Source organism: Schistocerca cancellata, chromosome 9 (genome assembly GCF_023864275.1).
Source record: "Schistocerca cancellata isolate TAMUIC-IGC-003103 chromosome 9, iqSchCanc2.1, whole genome shotgun sequence".
Lineage (NCBI taxonomy): Eukaryota > Metazoa > Arthropoda > Insecta > Orthoptera > Acrididae > Schistocerca > Schistocerca cancellata.
In genome coordinates this window covers 128728840-128748515 of record NC_064634.1, presented here as the reverse complement: position 1 = coordinate 128748515, position 19676 = coordinate 128728840, and positions in this window count along the sequence as shown.

The window sequence follows — 19676 nt, the reverse complement described above, 5'->3', positions numbered from 1 at the left end:
GCGTAGCTACCTGTTCCGACGTTGGTCCTACTGTTCTCTAGCAGACAGGCTTGTCTGCTACCCTCAAGCATGCAACTAGAAATACATTTGCTCATTCATCCTCTCACACAGAAGGGAAGAGGGATGACAGTATCGTATCATATACAGCGGATGTAGGTTCCGTATGAGACATGAATTACATATAAAGTGTGTTTTAAAGTGTAGTAGTGTGACAGATCGTTCTTGTTTATGTGTAAAAGTAACACGTTCCACTACTCAGTCTCCTCCCAGATAGTCAGAAACGCCACAGTAAATTTAGAAGAGGAATTTATGCCATAAATGACAACATATTTAAGAAATTGACATGAAAGGAATCCAACAGAGACCTTTCAACTGCTGTGCAAAACGCAAGGATAAAGTAATTTTCACGTTGGCGTGTAACTGCCAGGTAATATAGCTCGACGAAACTTGGACCATACGTAGAAAGAACTGCTACTGTGTGGTACAGAAGGCAACTGCAAGAACCACGCAGTGAAACGAGCAACGCGATTCATGCTGTTCCCGTGGACGTTACAAAAGGTGGAACATGGTTCTGAATAGGGTGTGTTATCACCATGGAGGCAAACGCACGCCCTGCAACGTCCCTCCATGCTGGTCACAATATTGCCAAGCAGTTCTTGTATTACAGCATTCAATTCCTCCACCAGCTTGATGGCTGCTGGATGATCGGTCGTGCAACTGTACTCGGACTAATTCACTACCGTTTTTACACGTGGCTCATCTGCAGAGAGGGTTGGTAGTGAACGGTTGCATTTGCGCCCCTAATACTGAGTCATATAATAGCTAGCCTTTAAACAGCAGTGAATTGAATGCACAATTGTCTATACCACAACCTTGCGCAAAATGAGGTACACTATACAAGTTCAGATCGAAACATATTTATTTAAAAAAACACTTCCAACTTTGTGACCATGCATATTGAAGTTCACAAGTAAATCCGATCTCGATAAATGATGATCGGTACAATTCGTAGACATGGTTTATTGTCTCTCACCCTCGCACTTTCACGTTGTTCCTTAACAGTTTATTCGCATACAGTGGCGTCCATGGCACTCGCGGCACTTTGCCGCTCCGAACTTACCACCACAACGGACCACGACCAAGAAGCCACACTTTCACGCTCATATCCCCAGTCATGAGTCGGGTCACGTGACACTACATTAATCAAAATGTCAGAACGACACCGCTTTGGTTCACTCCGAGACACCTGGATACTTCCCTTGTTGAGAGTCCTTCCTGGCACAAAGTACAGGGTTATTACAAATGATTGAAGCGATTTCACAGCTCTACAATAACTTTATTATTTGAGATATTTTCACAATGCTTTGCACACACATACAAAAACTCAAACTTTCTTTAGGCATTCACAAATGTTCGATATGTGGCCCTTTAGTGATTCGGCAGACATCAAGCCGATAATCAAGTTCCTCCCACACTCGGCGCAGCATGTCCCCATCAATGAGTTCGAAAGCATCGTTGATGCGAGCTCGCAGTTCTGGCACGTTTCTTGGTAGAGGAGGTTTAAACACTGAATCTTTCACATAACCCCACAGAAAGAAACCGCATGGGCTTAAGTCGGGAGAGCGTGGAGGCCATGACATGAATTGCTGATCATGATCTCCACCACGACCGATCCATCGGTTTTCCAATCTCCTGTTTAAGAAATGCCGAACATCGTGATGGAAGTGCGGTGGAGCACCATCCTGTTAAAAGATGAAGTCGGCGCTGTCGGTCTCCAGTTGTGGCATGAGCCACGCGTGAAACTTGCCCGCACGTGTTCAACCGTTTCTTCGCTCACTGCAGGCCGACCCGTTGATTTCCCCTTACAGATGCATCCAGAAGCTTTGAACTGCGCATACCATCGGCCAACGGAGTTAGCAGTTGGTGGATCTATGTTGAACTTCGTCCTGAAGTGTCGTTGCACTGTTATGACTGACTGATGTGAGTGCATTTCAAGCACGACATACGCTTTCTCGGCTCCTGTCGCCATTTTGTCTCACTGCGCTCTCGAGCGCTCTGGCGGCAGAAACCTGAAGTGCGGCTTCAGCCGAACAAAACTTTATGAGTTTTTCTACGTATCTGTAGTGTGTCGTAACCATATGTCAATGAATGGAGCTACAGTGAATTTATGAAATCGCTTCAATCATTTGTAATAGCCCTGTAACAATGCGGACTCGGTCGAACCTCGGTATTGACCGTCTAGGTTGAACTACAAACAACACGAGCCGTGTACGTCCTTCCTGGTGGAATGACTGGAACTGATCGGCTATTGGACACCCCCCCCCCCTTACATCATTGGGCGGGTTTAGTGACATCTCTGAACAGTGTTTGTGTGTGTGAATACCTAAGGGACCAAACTGCTGAGGTCATCAGTCCATAGACTTACACACTACTTAAACTAACTTATACTAAGAACAACACACACACCCATGCCCGAGGGAGGACTCGAACCTCCTGTGGGAGGGTCCTCTGAACAGTCAAAGGAACTGTGTCTGTGATACAGTGTCCACAGTCAACATTTATGTTCAGGAGTTGTGGGAACTGGGGTGATGCAAAACTTTTTTGATACGTGTAGAAGCTGGGGTCCCTAACAAACCTCTAATTCTACATGCATGTAAATCACTTACGATAAAAGTTGATTGAATAGTACTGATGTAAGGATAGAAATGTGAAAAACAAAAGAAACAAAACCGATTTACGATAACATTGCCAAAACAAACATGTAAACCAACGTCACTGTTGTGCGCATCAAGATACCATTTGATTATGACATTACAAATCGAGGATAATATTTTGTTAAGGCACAACATTTGGAAAACAATCGACATATTCTTATTGATGTTTCAATTAACTAATACTAAGTCAAATATAGATTTTTATTTGAAATTATCTGCCTGAATCGCGGAATTTTGAACAAAAGAATTTTGTATAAAAACTAGGGTTAGTGGGGATTGACTCATGGAGAACATCTCTCACAAACATTATTCTCCACTCTCTTATCTATTTTTGGACAAAATCACTATTCAGTGCGAAAGCCTCAAGCCATCTTACTGAGAGGACCTTTATGACCGCATGATACCACTCTACCACACCGTCTTGCTGCATCAATAATCTCTCCATCATATACGAACTGTGAAACATCCCCTTTGAATGACTGTGCTGGTAAACTTATACGTTATTTGATTTTTAAATAGCTGAGAAAAACTCAACGTACTCAAACAGTTTTCTCTTTACTTAATCTAATCATCACTAAACTGACACACAATATTTTTAGCGCAACGCAATCTGACTTCCAGTAATCCCTACAAAAGAATTCCCCTGACTAACAATAACCTATACCTTTCATGAATCACTAACCTCACAAAAATCTTCGTTACTCGAACTACTGCAATACAGCGAGCGCCAATACTGCCAGCTAAATAATAGATTCTAACTACTGAAGACACTAACTACTGACAGGCATAGTTAGAAAATGAAAGATTTTGATAGCGAACAAACAATGTATTTACCTTAACAGCGTATCAGTTCATGACATCCAGTCTTACAAATTTCCTTTTTCTGACGGACACCCGTCCAGATCGTCCACTCTCAAAACTCTGGCATCTCTCTCCCCACATCCACCACTGCTCGCTGTTCACCTCCAACTGCCCAACGCTACGCGCTGTTCACATCCAACTGCCCAACACTACACAAGCAAATATTCCAACAATGAATCCAACCAGCCACAGACTGCACACAGCGCAGTCAGCGATTTTCATACAGAGCACTACGTGGCGTTACCAACATAAAAACCTAAACAGGCTACTTACAACTGCTTCTCCCAGAGTGCATCCTTCGTTGGGCCAAACAGATGGATGTTGAAGGTGCGACATCGGGGCTGCAGAGTGGACGAAGAAAAACAGTCCAATGAAACTTTGTGACCTCCTCTCGGGTGCGTAGGCTTCTGTGAGGCCTTGCGTTGTCTTAGAGATACAGAATTTCGTTTGGACTTTTGTGGCGACGAACACTCTGAAGTCTTTTCTTCAGTGCCCTTAGGGTAACACGATACACTTCAGAGTCGATCGTTGCGCCATAACGGAGGGCATCAAACAGAATAAACATTCAAAGGCCCAGAAGACCGGTTGAGGGTGCGGCTTTGAACTCTTTCTTCGGAGGAGACGTGGTGTGAACAGACTCCATGGACTGTCGTTTTGTTACCGGTTCGAAGTATTGAAATGCAGGAGAATCTGCAACGAACTGACGCATGGTGCAGAGAATGGCAATTGAATCTCAATGTAGACAAGTGTAATGTGCTGCGGATACATAGAAAGAAAGATCCTTTATCATTTAGCTACAATATAACAGGTCAGCAACCGAAAGTAGTTAATTCAATAAATTATCTGGGAAGAGGCATTAGGAGTAATATAAAATAGAACGACAATATAAAATTAATCGGCGGTAAAGCAGATGCCAAACTGAGATTCACTGGAAGAATCCTAAGGAAATGCAGTCCGAAAACAAAGAAAGTATGTTACAGTACACTTGTTCGCCCACTGCTTGAATACTGCTCAGCAGTGTGGGATCCGTCCCAGATAGGGTTGATAGAAGAGGTAGAGAAGATCCAACGGAGAGTAGCGCGCTTCGTTACAGGATCATTTAGTAATCGCGAAAGCGTTACGGAAATGATAGATAAACTCCAGTGGAAGACTCTGCAAGAGAGACGCTCAGTAGCTCGGTACGGGCTTTTGTTGAAGTTTCGACAACACGCCTTCACCAAGGAGTCAAGCAGTATATTGCTCCCTCCTACGTATATCTCGCGAAGAGACCATGAGGAAAATATCACACAGATTAGAGCCCACACAGAGGCATACCGACTATCTTTCTTTCCACGAACAATACGAGACTGGAATAGAAGGGAGAACCGATAGAGGTACTCAAGGTACACTCCGCCACACACCGGCAGGTGGCTTGTGGAGTATGGCTGTAAATATACAGGGTGTTACAAAAAGGTACGGCCAAACTTTCAGGAAACATTCCTCACACACAAATAAAGAAAAGATGTTATGTGGACATGTGTCCGGAAACGCTTAATTTCCATGTTAGAGCTCATTTTAGTTCCGTTCTTCCACCTACGCTCAATGGAGCACGTTATCATGATTTCATACGGGATACTCTACCTGTGCTGTTAGAACATGTGCTTTTACAAGTACGACACAACATGTGGTTCATGCACGATGGAGCTCCTGCACATTTCAGTCGAAGTGTTCGTACGCTTCTCAACAACAGATTCGGTGACCGATGGATTGGTAGAGGCGGACCAATTCCATGGCCTCCACGCTCTCCTGACCTCAACCTCTTGACTTTCGTTTATGGGGGCATTTGAAAGCTCTTGTCTACGCAACTCCGGTACCAAATGTAGAGACTCTTCGTGCTCGTATTGTGGACGGCTGTGATACAATACGCCATTCTCCAGGGCTGCATCAGCGCATCAGGGATTCCATGCGACGGAGGGTGGATGCATGTCTCCTCGCTAACGGAGGACATTTTGAACATTTCCTGTAACAAAGTGTTTGAAGCCGCGCTGGTACGTTCTGTTGCTGTGTCTTTCCATTCCATGATTAATGTGATTTGAGGAGACGTAATAAAATGAGCACTAACATGGAAAGTAAGCGTTTCCGGACACATGTCCACGTAACACATTTTCTTTGTGTGTGAGGAACGTTTCCTGAAAGTTTGGCCGTACCTTTTTGTAACACCCTGTAGATGTAGAAGTGATGAACCCTTGTTTCATCGTCTGTGACAACGTTCGACGATAAGTTGTCACGGTCAGCCTCGTAACGCAAAAGCTATTTCGCACTTCACATGGTCCTTCATAGCTCTATATGGTGCTCTGTCAGGTGGCGAGGAACCCTGAATGGCACGCACCTTTGAGAACCCACAACTGGTGGATAAGTGTGTCAGCACTATCGACAGAGATATCAAATTGCGCAGCCAGGCTTTTTGATAATGATCCGTCGATCACCTCGAATATGAGTGTCCACAGTTCCAACACTACAAGCGTCACAGCTGTGTATGGACAGCCGGTACGCGGAAGATCGGACTGGTTTGCGTGACTACGTTGCTATAATGACAGACTCTTCGCCCAACGACTCACCGTGCTTTTTCTCACTGGCAGATCTTAGTAGATATTCTGCAAGCGCCTTTGAATATCAGTGGAGCTCTGGTTTTCCGCCAAAGGAGACTCAATTACAGCTCTCCGCTTAGGACGCACCTCCATAACACTTATCTGAACTTCATGAAACTACAGGGATTGAAGTGAGAATATTCCATGATGTCTCACAACAAATACTGCATTTCTTTCAACAGAAACTGGCCGAGAAAAAAAATTAAATTACTTATTGAACGCCCTTTGTGTATGAGGTGCATTCAAGTTCTAAAGCCTCCAATTTTTTTTCTCCTGACAGGAAAGAGATAGAAACATGCGCATTGTTTTAAAATGAGGCCGCGTTCATTGTCAATACGTCCCAGAGATGCCAGCACCGTACGGCAGATGGAATTTTACCGCCAGCGGCGAGAATGAGAACTGTTTTAAATACTTAAAATGGCGACGTTTTCCTTACTTGAACAGCGTACAATCATTCGTTTTCTAATTTGAGTGGTGTGAAACCAATTGAAATTCATCGACAGTTGAAGGGGACATGTGGTGATGGAGTTATGGATGTGTCGAAAGTGTGTTCGTGGGTGCGACAGTTTAATGAAGGCAGAACATCGTGTGACAACAAATCGAAACAACCTCGGGCTCGCACAAGCCGGTCTGACGACATTATCGAGAAAGTGGAGAGAATTGTTTTGGGGGATCACTGAATGACTCTTGAACAGATCGCCTCCAGAGTTAGCATTTCTGTGGGTTCTGTGCACACAATCCTGCATGACGACCTGAAAATGCGAAAACTGTCATCCAGGGGGGTGCCAAGAATGGTGACGGACGACCACATGGCGGCCCGTGTGGCATGTTGCGAAGCTATGTTGACGTGCAGTGACAGCATAAATGGGACTTTCTTTTCGTCGGTTGTGACAATGGATGAGACGTGGATGCTATTTTTCAATCCAGAAACAAAGCGCCAGTCAGCTCAATGGAAGCACACAGATTCACCGCCACCAAAAAAATTTCGGGTAACTGCCAGTGCTGAAAAAATGATGGTGTCCATGTTCTGGGACAGCGAGGGCGTAATCCTTACCCATTGCGTTCCAAAGGGCACTACGGTAACAGGTGCATCCTACGAAAATGTTTTGAAGAACAAATTCCTTCCTGCACTGCAACAAAAACGTCCGGGAAGGGCTGCGCGTGTGCTGTTTCACAAAGACAACGCACCCGCGCATCGAGCTAACGTTACGCAACAGTTTCTTCGTGAGAACAACTTTGAAGTGATTCCTCATGCTCCCTACTCACCTGACCTGGCTCCTAGTGACTTTTGGCTTTTTCCAACAATGAAAGACACTCTCCGTGGCCGCACATTCACCAGCCGTGCTGCTATTGCCTCAGCGATTTTCCTGTGGTCAAAACAGACTCCTAAAGAAGCCTTCGCCGCTGCCACGGAATCATGGCGTCAGCGTTGTGAAAAATGTGTACATCTGCAGGGCGATTACGTCGAGAAGTAACGCCAGTTTCATCGATTTCGGGTGAGTAGTTAATTAGAAAAAAAAAAAATCGGAGGCCTTAGAACTTGAATGCACCTCGTATACAAAGTGTATCTGCACATTTTGTTTTGACTTGAAACAGATCGACGAGAACAAAGCTCTTTAATTATCCATAGGACTTGGCTCTGGAATACAGTTTGAGACCGTGAGCTGGGCTGGTGCACGAGAGACGTTGTTTAGGCAGGTCCGCGCCACGAAGCGTTGCACAAGCGGGAGCGGCGCGGGCCAGAGCTGGCGGCCTTCCTCTGGCCACTTCAGCTGGCAGTCGCCCCCAGCTGACGTAACCACCGGCTGGCGTCTCCTTCAAGAGAACCTCTGCGGGACGGAGAGGCGACGCGCACAAGTGGCAGCCTCCTCCCGCTACCGCACAAGCAAACTACTGTGTACAATGCACTCTGTCAGTCTCTTATCATATACACTGCTGGCCATTAAAATTGCTACACCACGAACATGATGTGCTACGGACGCGAAATTTAACCGACAGGAAGAAGATGCTGTGATATGCAAATGATTAGCTTTTCAGAGCATTCACGCAAGGTTGGCGCCCTTGGCGACACCTACAACGTGCTGACATCAAGAAAGTTTCCAATCGATTTCTCATACACAAACAGCAGTTGTCCGGCGTTGCTTGGTGAAACGTTGTTGTGCTGCCTCGTGTAAGGGGGAGAAATGCGTACCATCACGTTTCCGACTTTGATAAAGGTCGGACTGTAGCCTATCGCGATTGCGGTTTATCGTATCGCTTCATTGCTGCCGCGTTGGTCGAGATCCAATGACTGTTAGCAGAATAAGGAATCGGTGGGTTCAGGAGGGTAATACGGAACGCCGTGCTGGATCCCAACGGCCTCGTATCACTAGCAGTAGAGATTACAGGCATCGTGCAACCACGTCTCGATCCCCGAGTCAACAGATGGGGACGTTTGCAGGACAACAACCATCTGCACGAACAGATTGAAGACGTTTGCAGCAGCATGGACTATCAGCTCGGAGACCATGGCTGCGGTTACCCTTAACGCTGCATCACAGACAGGAGGAGCTCCTGCGATGGTGTACTCGACTGCGAACCTGGGTGCACGAATCGCAAAACGCCATTTTTTTCGGATGAATCCAGGTTCTGTTTACAGCATCATGATGGTCGCATCCGTGTTTGGCGACATCGCGGTGAATCCACATTGGAAGCGTGTATTCGTCCTCGCCATACTGGCGTATCACCCGGCGTGATGGTATGGGGTGCCAATGTTTACACGTCTCGGTCACCTCATGTTCGCATTGACGTCACTTTGAACAGTGGACGTTACATTTCAGATGTGTTACGACCCGTGGCTGTACCATTCATTCGATCCCTGCGAAACCCTACATGTCAGCAGGATAATGCACGACCGCATGTTGCAGGTACGGGCCTTTCTAGATAAAGTAAAAATGTTCGACTGCTGCCCTAGCCAGCACATTCTCCAGATCTCTCACCAATTGAGAAGTCTGGTCAATGATGGCCGAGCAACTGGCTCGTCACAATACGCCAGTCACTACTCTTGATTAACTGTGGTATCGTGTGGAAACTGCATGGGCGGCTGTACCTGTACACGCCATCCAAGCTCTGTCTGACTCAATGCCCAGGCGTATCAAGGCCGTTATTACGGCCAGAGGTGGTTGTTCTGGGTACTAATTTCTTAGGATCTATGCACCCAAATTGCGTGAAAATGTAATCACATGTCAGTTCAAGTATGATATATTTGTCCAGTTAATACCCGTTTATCATCTGCATTTCTTCTGGGTGTAGCAATTTTAATGACCAGTAGTGAAGTTGATAAAAGTGTAACATAAATGTAGGAAAAACATACACTGCCCTGACATACACTTTCAGGGTAATATCAGTGAAAAACAGTACGATCAATATCTTCGATGCATAATACTATCATGTTTACCTCGGCAGTATATCATGTGCCTCATAATGATGTCCGCAGCTCGTGTCTAGTGAAGCCAGCACGGTACCTCAGCGTGTTCGGTCAGAGAGCCGGTTAGCCTATGTAATAAAAAACTGATTGGAAGGACCAACGCCGGCCTGAGTGGCCGAGCGGTTCTAGGCGCTACAATCTGGAGCCGCGCGACCACTAAGGTTGCAGGTTCGAATCCTGCCTCATGCATGGATGTGTGTGATGTCCTTAGGTTAGGTGGGCTTAAGTAGTTCTAAGCTCTGGGGGACTAAGGACCTCAAATGTTTGAAGGATCAACAAACGAACTTGAACGGATGTCATCTGACGTCCGCAACAAGCAAACACAACGATCAACAACGAACAAAATGCAAAACAAAAAAAAAAAGTTACTAGCAATGCTGCCTCTGGATCACGGGGTCCCAGGTTCGATTCCCGACCGGATTGGGGATTTTTCTCTGCCCGGGGACTGAGTGTTTGTGTTGTCCTCATCATTTCATCATCATCATTTGTGAGAGTCCGCAGCTCTTGGACTAGTGGCTAGCGTAGCTGCTTCTGGATGATGGGGTCCCGACTTTAATTCCCGGCCGGGTTGGGGATTTTCTCTGCCAAGGGACTGGGTGTTTGTGTTATCATTTCATCAGCATCATCATCATTTGTGACAGTGAGTAGATTGGATTGTGAAAAAATGGACTGTGTGAAATTTGGGACTTTGTACGGGCGCTGGTGACCGCTCGGTTGAGTTGAGCTCCCCACAAACCAAACATCATCATCATTTGTGAGAGTGACTAGATTGTATTGTGAAAAGAAAATGGAATGTGTAAAAAATTGGAACTTCGTACGGGCACTAATGACCGCGCAATTGAGCGCCCCAGAAACCAAACATCATCATCATCACCTCATAATGATAGAATCTTGATCTGTTGTGCATTTCGCAAAATGAAAAGTACATGATTCTTGATAATTCCACAACTTCAAAATTTATATGCTGACTAACCGCAGTCATATAATTAGATAATTACATGAATTTTGTCACCAAATGTCTTTCGTATAAGCTTAAAAAATCGGGTGATCACGAAGTAGGCGAATTAAGGAATCCTCCTACTTGGAAAGCAAAATGACCCAAGACAGACGAAGAAAGGAGTGCATAGGCGAAGAGGAGATTCCTAGTCAAGAGAAGTCTGATAGTATCAAACATACACCTCTACTTGAAGAAGAGATTTCGGAGAATGTGGTTTGGAGCACAGTGCTATACAGTAGTGAATCAGGAGCATCGGGAAAACCGGAACAGAAAAGAATCGAAGACTTGATGTGTGGTGTTACAGAAGAATGTTGAAAATCAGGTGGTCTGATAAGAGTAGGTTCTCTGCAGAATCGACGAAGAAAGGAAGAGATGCAAAACACTGACAAAGAGAAGGGACAAAATGATAGAACACGTGTTAATACATAGGGGAATAGCCTCCATGGTGCTACAGGGAGCTGCAGATGGTAAGAACTGTAGAGGAAGACAGAGACTGGAATATATCCAGCATATAAGTGGGGACGTACGGTTGAAAGGTCTCTGTTGGATTCCTTTCATGTTAATTTCTTAAATATGTTGTCATTTACGGCATAAATTCCTCTTCTAAATTTACTGTGGCGTTTCTGACTATCTGGGAGGAGACTGAGCAGTTGAACGTGTTACTTTTACACATAAACAAGAATGATCTGTCACACTACTACACTTTAAAACACAGTTTATATGTAATTTATGTCACACAGTCTCATACGGAATCTTCATCCGCTTTCTTTTATATACTGTATATGATAAGATACTGTCATCCCCCTTCCCTTCTGTGTGAGAGGATGAATGGGCAAATGTATTTCTAGTTGCATGCTTGATGGTAGCAGACAAGCCTGTCTGCTATAGAACAGTAGGACCAACGTCGGAATAGGTAGCTACGCTTTCTAAAAGCAGAGAGGTTTATATTCTTAGTATGGTCCTGTCCGTCCCTTGTCATGTTGGTATAGGAAGCTGCCTCTCTGGTCAATTCCGTTTGTATCTGTTAAGCACACTCTGTAGGGCCCCAGGCCAGTCTGTCCGCGGCGAGCGTCTGAAGTGGTAAGATCTCCGGCGAAGCGCGTGTCTGCTAAGTCCGTAGGACAATGGATTTCTTAAGTCCAGCCTAACTGAAAATTTAATCACCTTTATTTCAGGTTTAGCTCTAAAATATCTAATGTTATCTTAAATTGCAACGCAGTGTAATTCACGTGTGAAATTCAGAATATCTTCCGGTAGTTGCTTTGTCACTACTTTGTGAGTAAAGTGGAACCACTTGTTGATCAGTAACTCTAGCATCAGCAATCTTCAATGTGAATGTGCGTGAGATTATAACGTCTCGTCTTGACAATATTTTTCAATATAGCAACTTTTCTTTATGTTCAACCCACGTGGGGTGTACTTTGTGAGACCAGTACCACGTGCTTATACAATTGTTTGACCCATCAGGTTAATAGTAAGACGATAGTAACCAGTTCGAGGTTTTTCTTTTGTAAATTGCTTTTCGATCTAATTTATTTTAATTATCAAAATTATTGTGGAGTTACACTCTGTGTGTAAACAAAGTTGACCACGTGAAGCATGTGGTGTAATCATCAAAGTAGCCCTCAGCTATTCTTTTCGGGAAGATTTCACAGAGAGTTAGTATGAATTTAGTATACCAGTGTGTCGTAATTACATGACGGACACGATTGCGCTACGAACGTAACTTCTTTGGGTGAAAATTGAATCGGTTGGTTGTGGTTAATTTCCTCTTGCATATATTTCAACGTTCTTCGTGTGTCATTTTATGAATGTAGTGTTGAATGCAGTCTCCCAATCTTGGCTCCATATTTGATGTGTTCCATAAGATTACAATCTCACATTTTCACAATCCTAAATAGGGCACCAGTTTAGTTATGAATCAAGTTTAATATGCTGAAATTTCAATGATCAATGTTAAAATAAATTTCCAAATATAAACTGATTTATTTCTTTTTATTTAAATTCTCTTTTATATATATCACCGGTTGTCATATGACTATTAAAAGATTATAATTAATGTTAGTCTGGTTCGGAATTTGGTAAGCTAGACTGGATACCTGGTGAAACAGTTGCTCAGTAATGCAAGGTTAACTTCCCCAGACAGCTCACAGCTTTTAACCCACTTTTATGGTCTTGAACATCAGCACCGCTTTCAGAACAAATTAAGCAACAACATTACACGGTGCAAGTGTGACTGTGAGATGAAAAGGTTGGCGCAGGAGAGGAATTAATTGTGGGCCGCATCAGACCACTTAGAAGGCTAAAAAAAAAAAAAAAAAAAAAAAAAAAAATTATTGGTTAACGTAAACACAAATCCTGGCCTCAGTCCCCAGCAAACTTCTTGTGGCCACAAAATACTAAGAATCCCTGTGTTCCTTTATAAAACAGCTATTTGAAATGTTCAAAGTATCTTCCGAGAAGGTAAATTTGACACATTGTTAAGGAAATGTCATAACTAGATATAGGCATAATTGGCATCAGCGACACACACCAGCCAAACGATGGTAAATATCAGTTTCGAGACAGTACATTTTATTACAACGGAATCAGTTACGTGTATCGTACATGTGGAGTAGATATATTTATAAAAGGAAGCGTAGTCAGACCAGTTATGCAGGCAGTAAGAGTCACTGAACTGATTAGTTTTGTACATTTCACGTACGTAAAACGGCAATCTCAGTACAATACAGATACACGCACCCACAATCGACAAATGCGATATGAAGTCGAGCAGTTTTTTTTGTGACCTAGATACCGTTCTTAAAACAACGATTAAACAAGATATTACAATGATTTTAGGTGACTTTGATGCCAACGTTTGACAAGAAAAAATTGATGAATTTGTAGGGTACCAAGGACTAGATGTCAGGAATGAATGTGGCTAAAGATTGAGTTCTCTCAACAACACAGATCTGTAATAATGAGCACATGGAACACACTGCCAAACGTGTGTTATACAAATGGACGTCACCATGACATACTGCAGAACATGTAATCAGTAATCAAACTGACTTCATACTGTTCAACCAACGGTATAGAAACGCCATTAAAAAGGCTGTAATCTTCCCAACAGCCGACGTAAGCTCAGACCATAAACTTCTTATTGCAACATTTGAAATAATATTTGAAGGAGATAAAGAAAACTCCACTGAATAAAGTTAATACAGAATTACTCAAACAAAAGGCAACTGAAACAAAGGTGAAGAATAGTATAAATGAAAAATTAACTCACAGAGGTAACAATGTTGATGACAACTGGAAAATAATAAAGAAGGGCCTACTTGAAACTAGCAAAGAAAACATCAATAATACAAACGATATGGAAAACAGAAAGCCATCGTGTGTTTATGTTTCAGCAAGATTATGCCCGCCCGCCCGCCCGCGAGAGTTCCTACTGCTTGTCTTCGTGCTTACCAGTCCATAACTTGGACAGAAAGGTCGCCGGATCTCTCCCCAATTGAGAACGCTCAGAGCATTGGGGGGAGTGTCCTTCAACCAGCTCGGGATTGTGACGATCTAACGCGCCAATTGGACAGAATTTGGCACGATGTCCCTCAGGAGACATCCAACAACTCTTTCAATCAATGCCAAGCCGGAAAACTGGTTGCATAAGGGCCAGAGGTAGACCAATGCGTTGTTGTTGTTGTTGTTGTTGTTGTGGTCTTCAGTCCTGAGACTGGTTTGATGCAGCTTTCCATGCTACTCTGTCCTGTGCAAGCTTCTTCATCTCCTAGTACCTACTGCAACCTACATCCTTCTGAATCTGCTTAGTGTATTCATCTCTTGGTCTCCCCCTACGATTTTTAACCTCCACGCTGCCCTCCCATACTAAATTGGTGATCCCTTGATGCCTCAGAACATGTCCTACCAACCGATCCCTTCTTCTGGTCAAGTTGTGCCACAAACGTCTCTTCTCCCCAATCCTATTCAATACTTCCTCATTAGTTATGTGATCTACCCATCTAATCTTCAGCATTCTTCTGTAGCACCACATTTCAAAAGCTTCTATTCTCTTCTTGTCCAAACTATTTATCGTCCATGTTTCACTTCCATACATGGCTACATTAAATGCAAATACTTTCAGAAATGACTTCCTGACACTTAAATCTATACTCGATGTTAACAAATTTCTCTTCTTCAGAAACGCTTTCCTTGCCATTGCCAGTCTACATTTTATATCCTCTCTACTTCGACCATCATCAGTTATTTTGCTCCCCAAATAGCAAAACTCCTTTACTACTTTAAGTGTCTCATTTCCTAATCTAATACCCTCGGCATCACCCGACTTAATTCGACTACATTCCATTATCCTCGTTTTGCTTTTGTTGATGTTCATCTTATATCCTCCCTTCAAGACACCATCCATTCCGTTCAACTGCTCTTCCAAGGCCTTTGCTGTCTCTGACAGAATTACAATGTCATCGGCGAACCTCAAAGTTTTTATTTCTGCTCCATGGATTTTAATACCTACTCCGAATTTTTCTTTTGTTTCCTTTACTGCTTGCTCAATATACAGATTGAATAACATCGGGGAGAGGCTACAACCCTGCCTTACTCCCTTCCCAACCACTGCTTCCCTTTCATGTCCCTCGACTCTTATAACTGCCATCTGGTTTCTGTACAAATTGTAAATAGCCTTTCGCTCCCTGTATTTTACCCCTGCCACCTTTAGGATTTGAAAGAGAGTATTCCAGTCAACATTGTCAAAGGCTTTCTCTAAGTCTACAAATGCTAGAAACGTAGGTTTGCCTTTCCTTAATCTTTCTTCTAAGATAAGTCGTAAGGTCAGTATTGCCTCACGTGTTCCAGTATTTCTATGGAATGCGTTATTGATTTCAAAAAGTTGTGAAGCTCTTTCTCCTGAATATATCATCCAGTTTCTCTCAAATTGTAATCATTTGTCATTGGTTTGTCTGTACTTACACATCTCTTCTACCGATTTCCCTCCCATTCGGAGGGTTCCTTCGAGGTGCGTTGTTGTGGTTTTTTTTTTTAGTGTGTTTGGTACATGCTGCTGTCTGGGAAAATTACTTTTGTTTCATTCTAATATTACTTTCTGTAAATCGTTTGATAAATAATAAACCTGTGCCGTGTTAAGTATCTGAAGAAGCCCTAACTGACACTATTTTTCCGTTTGTTGCAGGTGGGGGACCGCAGAAATGTGGCAGACATGTATTAGTGAGTACCTTCTCCTACGGAGACTTTCATTTGTCCTCAGACAACGTAGTGTCACATAATATTGCGAGCCAGGAAAGCGAGCAACGGCGACCTGGGCGATTGTTACCTCAGCCCAAAGAACCCTGTAAACACCGTCAGGTATCGCGTTTCTCGTGCCGCACTTGGCGAGTGCGTGGAGCTACGCAGAACGAGATATCTTGTTCTGTTCTGTTTTCTTTTCTTAATTCCTCCTTGCCCTTCCCCTATATACTCACCTTTACCTCTGTGAGGAAATCTGACACAACTAGTTAACCTCTCGCCTTTATCAGAGCGGAGTTATCTCGATTTGTCCAGTTATATTATCTGATCTAGCACTTTTGTTTACTTGTATCTCCAGAGCAAAGCCTCTCTAAATGAGCATTTACACTGTCCCCTCTTTGCGATGTCGTACTGGAGGGCTTCACCTGATAAATCCAGACAGACAGCGAAAACGAAATCTCTAAGTATTCGACTGCAGGTAATAAGGCTGCACATCAGACTTACAGCTATCAGAAAATAACGTTGTAAAAACAGCATCGAAATCGAACTGTCTTTAGAAATTAAGACAGTTCTTCCACAGAGCCCTTCCCCAGTATTTACATTTATATGTAAATCTAACTTCACGCTGACAGTGTAGGGAAAATTTTCAGAAGAACCGTCCAGCCTCGAAACAATATAGAGGTATCTCTCAGCAAGCCGAATACAATTGTTTTGGCACAAAGTGAGCATGGCCAGTACTCCACCACAGAACGTCGCTGTCTGTCACTGTCTTTACTGCCCGCTGAGACAAACCATCAGAAAGAAGGCTAGTTGTCGATGATGATGTACACATAAAAGTTGCTGTGCAGAAAACAGCCTGAGAAGGCACGTAGATAATCAAGGCTTGGTTCAGGTAAAAACCTTGAACATTATTGTAAACGGCAACTGTGAACCGACAGTCTCGGAAAGGATGAAAAAAGAATCGGACAACCAGTTGCGTAGCGCAGAATTATTAGAACACTTGGCCTAGCTTGCGATAGTTATAAAATTATCTTCTTCAGAAGGAATCGTAAGACCGACAAATTACACACTGGTTGCAAAAGGTTCAAGTAAAACAAAAATAATGCTATAAGCTAATAAGCTAACAAGGGAACCTCCCCATCGCACCCCCCTCAGATTTAGTTATAAGTTGGCACAGTGGATAGGCCTTGAAAAACTGAACACAGATCAATCGAGAAAACAGGAAGAAGTTGTGTGGAACTATGAAAAAAAAAAAGCAAAATACACAAACTGAGTAGTCCATGCGCAACATATGTAACATCAAGGATAATATGAGCTGAGGAGCGCCGTGGTGCCGTGGTTAGCGTGAGCACCTGTGGAACGAGAGGTCCTTGGTTCAAATCTTCCCTCGACTGAAAATTTTAATTTCTTCATTTTCGCAAAGTTATGATCTGTCCGTTCGTTCAGTGACGTCTCTGTTCACTTTAATAAGTTTAGTGTCTGTGTTTTGCGACCGCATCGCAAAACCGTGCGATTAGTAGACGAAAGGACGTGCCTCTCAAATGGGAACCGAAAACATTTGATCGCAAGGTCATAGGTCAACCGATTCCTCCACAGGAAAACACGTCTGATATATTCTATACGACACTGGTGACGGCATGTGCTTCACATGACAGGAATATTTTGTCGACCCACGTAACCTGTACACTTGGCTTTGGGTAAAAAGATTCTTCTACCTTGCCCGATTTAGGTTTTCTTTTGGATGTGATAATCACTCCCAAAAAGTGATGAAAACATAAGAGTTTGTCACATAAACTGCAACAAATGAATGCAACAGTTTCACAGTCGCACAGTTTTCCCTGTGCTCTGTCAAAACATATGTTTTTAACGTTTTCAAATTTTTCCTTGTGTAGACAGTCAAATCCTGCATATGTCCAAGCAAATCTGAACATGTCCTGAAATTTTGGAGAGCGAAGTTGATTATGTGTAAGTGCCTGAACTTTGATAATTGTCTGAATACAAAAAACTAAACTTTTCACTCGAGGGTAAACTTGAACCAAGGACCTCTCATTCCGCAGGTGCTCCCGCTAACCACGGGACCACGGCGCTAGTGAGCTCACATTATCCTTGATGTTGCCTATCGTGTGCATGGACAACTCAGTTTGTATAGTTTGCTAATTTTTTTCATAGTTCCACACAACTTCTTCCTGTTTTCTCGATTGATCTGTGTTCAGTTTTTCAAGGCCTATCGACTGTGCCAACTTATAACTAAATCTGAGGGGAGTAGGGGAGTACGATGGGGAGGTTCCCTTGTAAGAATACACACTTATGTGTGACTTATTGTGTTGAAAAGACACGTTAGAATAAAGCCGTGTGGCTCTTGTCAAGTAAAAATTCACCTCAAAAGCAATAAAATAACAAGCCGTGGTGATCAGATAACAAATTAAAATTCAGATAATAGCGAACAAACAGCTATAGCTCACAATTAACAACTTTCTGGGCGGCTTTACTCTCTTCTCGCAGCCGCATATCGGCTGATTAGCAGTAGTACGTACTGTGTCGAGGGCGTCATTTTTCTGAAACAACTTCCTTATGTCAGTTACCCAGCGTTAAATCATTACCAGATGTGGACGTATGAAACCAGAATTTAGATGGTGCTAGCCGTCAGTGCGATTACTTCTGCAGCGCCATCTGCTTGCTGTAAATACTGGCGACGAACGTCAACACAAATGGCTCTGAGCACTATGGGACTCAACTGCTGTGGTCATAAGTCCCCCAGAACTTAGAACTACTTAAACCTAACTAACCTAAGGACAGCGAACGTCAACACACAGTAACCTAAGTTCCATACATCGGTATCTGTTCCAAACCCGTAAACATGTCGAGTTTTGTGCCTACGAACTACGATTAGCGGACAGCATTGGTTTTCTGTTATCATGTGACGAAAATTTCTTGTCGAAGCTTTCGACGAACATGTTCTTGGGAAAACACAGGGTTTCTAGTGGTTCAAGAAATTCAAAAGTGAGAAACGACAAGCGTGGGAAGCCTCCGAAAAAGATCTAAGGCAACGAATTGAAAGTCTTATTGGATGAAGATGATACCCAAACCCAACAGCAACTTGCTTAACAATTGGATGTGACGAAGCAAGCCGTTTCTCTTCGGTCGAAAGCTATGGGAAAAGTGCAGAAAGTGGGAAAATGGGTTCCGCATGAACTGAATGAAAGACAGCAAGCAAATCGAAAGACCACTTCTGAAATGCTGCTCGCCAGATACAAAAGAAAGTCGTTTCTCCATCGAATAGTGACAGACGATGAAAAATGGATATATTTCGAGAATCTTAAGCGTCGTAAATCATGGGTGAATCCAGGAAAACCATCGACATCCACTGGCAAGACCAAGTCGCATTGGAAAGAAGACAATGCTCTGTGTTTGGTGGGATCAGAAGGGTGTCATGTAGGTAAGTGGTAAAGTCCTGTAGGACCAAACTGCTGAGGTCATCGGTCCCTAGGCTTACACACTACTTAATCTAACTTAAACTAACTTACAGTGAGGACAACACACACACCCATGCCCTAGGGAGGACTCGAACCTCCGACGGGTGGAGTCGCTCGAACCGTGGCAAGACGCCCTAGATCGCGCGGTACCTCACGCACCCATGTCATCTATTATGAGCTCCCAAAACCTGGTAAAACCGTTAACACTGATCGCTACCAACAGCAAAAGATCGATTTAAATCGAACACTACGTGAAAAACGACCGGAAAACGGAAAAAGGCAACACAGTCATATTGCTCC